Source organism: Glycine soja, chromosome 2 (assembly GCF_004193775.1).
Source record: "Glycine soja cultivar W05 chromosome 2, ASM419377v2, whole genome shotgun sequence".
Taxonomy (NCBI): domain Eukaryota; kingdom Viridiplantae; phylum Streptophyta; class Magnoliopsida; order Fabales; family Fabaceae; genus Glycine; species Glycine soja.
Genome location: NC_041003.1, coordinates 7,058,653 through 7,063,564, shown reverse-complemented (window position 1 = coordinate 7,063,564; position 4,912 = coordinate 7,058,653). Strand labels below are relative to the sequence as shown.

The window sequence follows — 4,912 nt, the reverse complement described above, 5'->3', positions numbered from 1 at the left end:
GTTAATTCTTCTCACAAAATTAAAAAAGTTCAATATGAGCTATATATTTTTATTTTAATTGACCAAAAGTCCAGAAAAATATCTTTTAAATATGTATGTTAAATTATTAAAATATTCTAATATCAATTTTAGTTAATGACTTAATAGTAGTAGTATATTATAATTGAAAAATAATAGTTAATATTATTTTAACCTTTTGAAAAATATATACTTAGACAGAAAAAAAAAGATAGTAATACCAAGTCAAAAATATAAATTAAATATGTGCTTAATCATTTGATTTGAGTGGATTTAATTTTTTTTATATGTAAAAATTAAAGATAATGTGTGAGAATTTATAATAATCCACATATTTTGTTTGATAAACCCTGTCCACAAAATAAATTAAGTTGGACTCAGAATTTGAGATAACTTTTAAACAAAATAAGTTTATTCAAATACAACAAAGAATCACAAGAGCACTTAAGAATTGAATTGCTGCATAAAAAAATTAAGATTCGACTTCAATAACATTAAGGAAAGATTAAATCTTTATTATTAAATTTAAGAAAGGATTTAATTTTAATGTCGAATTCAATTTTTATTATTAAATAAATGCTCCTTTATTTATTGTGCAAGAAACAATGAAATACTTGCATTAGTCCAGACCACTTTCTTCATACATTGAACCATTAAGTTTTTTTCGTTGTTGTCCTTAGTATCTTATATATAGCGTGGTTACATAGGAATGTGCTCACATCACAAACCAACACTTGTCTTTAGTGCTTTCGCTTTTTTTTTCTTTTTTTTCCCCCTTGTTTTCTTGCGGCACTTCTTCACTCCTCAGTTACTGACGATGTTTTATTTTCAGTTGTTGGTCTTTGTTCCAGTATTCCTGACTTGGTTCAAGAAAAAGGTCCAATATTTGCTTCTGGAGGTGTCTAATTTTTTGTAGATTTTGATAAGAGAGTTAAAGTTGTTGAGCTTCCTCACTGGTGAGCCTCTAAAAGGTTTTTGTCCTTTTTTGTGAATGTTTGTTGAGCATTTTTTTTTGTTGCTCGAGGATTTTAGCACTTTGGTGGATGCCTTTGTTGTATTGTGTTGTGAGTTTTTTTTTTTTTTTTGTGGATTGGGAATGTTGGTGTATGAAATGATGTTTTCGAGAATGGTTATCCTGGTCTAGTTTGATTTAGGTGCTATTTTTACTTGAAAATCTAGAAAGACTCATAGGTGGGTTTGAAAAAGGAGTTGGAAGATTGAATATACATGGGGTTTGTGTGATTTTGATGTGTGTTTTGTGAAAAGCACTTGAAAATGTGTGTAAAGTAGAATTGGATGTGAAATGGGTTCATTGGTTTGATATGTTTTTATTGACTGTGAGAAGCAATGGAAGGGAATTGGTCACAAGGAGGTATGCTTCAAGGCAGGGGGTTCTTTTGGTGGTTTTGATTTGTGTAGATCAATGCGGATTCATCGACAAGGGAAACATCCTCATTCCATGAACCAACACCAGGCTCATCCTTGCCAAGGGTCTTCAGTTCATGATGGTTTTCCTCATACAATGGGAACCTTTCAGAATTGTGAGCATCAAACTTTGTCAATGATCGAGTTTAGTCAGGGGATAGAAACAAGAACTCACCAAGTGATGAAAGTTTTGTGGAGGAAGGTATTGATGGTCATTATGAAGTGGGTAAAGGGAAAAAAGGGTTGTCTTGGCAGCGAGTGAAGTGGACTGATAAGATGGTGAAGCTTCTAATAACGGTTGTGTCTTACATAGGTGAGGATGCAACTTTTGACAACGGTTGTGGAAGAGGAAAATTTACAGTCCTACAGAAGAATGGGAAGGGGAAGTGGAAATATGTTTCCAAGGTCATGGCTGAAAGAGGTTATCATGTTTCACCTTAACAATGTGAGGATAAATTCAATGACCTAAATAAAAGGTACAAAAAGCTTAATGATATGCTTGGGAGAGGAACTTCCTGTCAAGTTGTTCAAAATCCTTCTCTATTGGATTTGATCGATTATCTTTCTGAGAAAGAAAAGTACGATGTTCAAAAAATATTGAGCTCCAGACATTTGTTTTATAAAGAGATGTGTTCTTAACATAATGGTAGTAGATTGCATTTACCCCATGATCCAGCATTGCAACTATCACTGCAGTTGGCTCTCTGAAATAGAGATGATCACGACAATGATGGTATCAGAAAGTCCCATCACGGTGATCATGACAAAGATGTTCTAGATGTGGAAATTGACGATCATGATGACTCTGAAGAGAATTATACTTCCCCTGCAAATAGTAAAGGTTATAGGGCAACAGGACAACCTTTTAAGAGTTTAAAACTAGGGCAAGGGCAAGAAGATGCTGCTACTTTTGGGAGTGCTTTAAACAATAAAGAGTATAACAAAAGTTCACATCCTCATATGGTCCAATCTGATGGGAATCAAGCTTTACATGAAAAAAATGAGAGCTTGGTTACAAAAGCAATGGGATGAATCTGGTTCACTTCAGTTAGAAGAGCAAAAGCTACAAAATTTTGGCCGAGATGTTGAAGCTAGAGAAACAAAGATTCAAGTGGCAAGAGTTTAGTTAGAAAAAAGACCGGGAAATGGAACAATTGAAGCTGGAGAATGAAAGAGAAGCTTGAAAATGAACGTATTGCTATAGAACTAAAGCGAAAGGAAATAGGTGTTGGCTTTTACTAGGTTTTCGTCTGGCATGTGTTTTTTTTTTTTTTTTACAAAGACATCAGATGGCATGTCTTTGGTGAGTTGTGTTTTTGTAGTTGAAAGTATACACTTTTATGGGGAAACTTAGGAAAGAATGAAACCCCCTAGTGTTGTTCATATTTGAGAAATTGAAAAATCTAATGGATGATGCACAAAGTTTTACTGATTATTAGGCTTTGTTTTTTTATTGAAAAATCTGTTGCATATATTTATATACTGGATGGCTGAAATTGCTTTAATATTTTATTTTGGAATATTAAATTTTGAATATTATATGTTGTATGTTCTTTCCCAATCATTATCTAGCAGTCGTATAATTTTGATATTCGTGTTATTTATTGTTATTTTTTGGTAAAAGAGATCTATTAAGACTAAGAAGAAGAATACAACATGAAAGGACACATGGTTTTAAATAGCATGCTATAGTGACATGCCAGTGTGGAGTGACCCCGGCTTGCTATAGGGGCTGCCATAGCAGAGTAGTTTATTGTAGCCAACGAAATAATGAACTGAATAGAGACACTATTTTGTGATTTCAATTTCCAAAAATGAAATCTACAGCTGAAATATTAGAGAAAATGATAAAGAAGACTTGGAGTTAGAAGATGATGATTGATGATTCCTATCCAGGAAACTTGTATTTGACTTTTGTTGGTATTTACTTGAATGTTTTGTTTAAAACACCTATGGCTTTTTATTGTTAATTATGAATGTCAATTAATTTTGAGTAATTTTTATCATTTTTAGAATTTATATGTATATAGAATACATTATATTGATTACATAAAAATTTCAAAATAATGCTATAGCATTTTTGTGGCCGGTTGCTACATGCCGCTAACCAGGATTCGAAACACTGAAAATGAAGATAAGATAAAAGAAGAGTGTAAACAAGGAAAAACAATAGTAATTGAATGATAAATCTTGGGCCCTGGTCCAATAATGGGACCTGAACCAGTCCGTTAGTAGAAAAATTTGAATAGTCAGAGCACGAAAAACATTGAACACATTAAGAACAAGAACAGCTGCAGTGAGAAAAAGAGATGACCAACGTTTGAAGACGATGAAGAATAACCAGAGAAAAAGAAAAACTTGTTATGCGTCATGTTATTAGCCTTCTTATTTTTTAATTTCTCATTGAAGCCTGGTTCCTTTAGGGAGTGTTTGGTACTAAAGAAGATTTTTTATTTTTTGGGAATTATAGGTTGAAAAATTTAGTTCCTCATGAAAACTAAAATTCTTTATTGTTCCAATAAGGAAATTTATCAATTGATAATGGAGGTTGTATCAGACTATCTTAATCTGTTAGTGGGTTGTCCATCAGATTATTAAAAAAACAAAAAAAAAGGGGGGGGGGGGGGGGGGGGGAGGGGATAAGAGTGAAAAGAAAATTACTACATATTATGAATTTTTTCTTTTGAACAAAATTGTATTCTAACACTGGCATGATTAGTGTCAAATTCTTACTTTTCTTTTTATCTCTTAATTTATTATTTAACCAGTGGCATACAATTGGTACAAAAATTGTGGTACCATATAGCAATTCTGGAAAATAAAGGGAAGGGCAGAGAACATAACCACTTTTCCCACATGACAGGTGGAAGGGGGGAAATGTAGGAAAATTCTTTGAATATACAATTATGCAATATTGAATCTCAATTTCTATAATATTAGAGTTTCAATCCCAGTTTATATATTTTGCAACCACAATTTTAGCAGCAATCTCGAGTGTTTTTGGGGTCTCCATGACTACAACATGCATTGGCCAGATTTATTTGTAATTTCTTGTAATATCAAGAGTTGCAACAAATTCACGATCTTGACTGGAACCGTAATTTAAAACCTTGCTTGCTTTGCATTACAGTCTACGGTGGGCTGCTTTTGCCATGGCGATTATGGAGGAAAAAGTGGCAGTCAAATTTTTGTTTTTACAAAAAATTGAAGTTTCTTAGACTATCTTGGGATCATTGATGTGTTTTGTGCACTAGAACTGCATGGCTTGTGCTCACATCTATTGCATAATTGAACCCTGCAACTCTTTGATTTCTTCAAAATCGAACAGTTCCAGCATCTCTGGCAAATGAGGGTGTATAGTCTTTAATTTTAGAAAATTAGAGCTTATATGTGCTTGGTGCTTGCCTAATGTAAATGTAGCACATTGCCTTAATAGATACTTGTCCACAAGCTATAATTTGAGGTTTGT

The 4,912-nt window shown here is 33.0% G+C and overlaps 1 pseudogene; it reads left to right on the top strand.

Annotated features, from left to right (window-relative positions):
- The first annotated feature begins 769 nt into the window (after positions 1-769).
- On the top strand, positions 770-2,853 carry LOC114384328 (annotated as a pseudogene).
- The last annotated feature ends 2,059 nt before the right edge of the window (positions 2,854-4,912 follow it).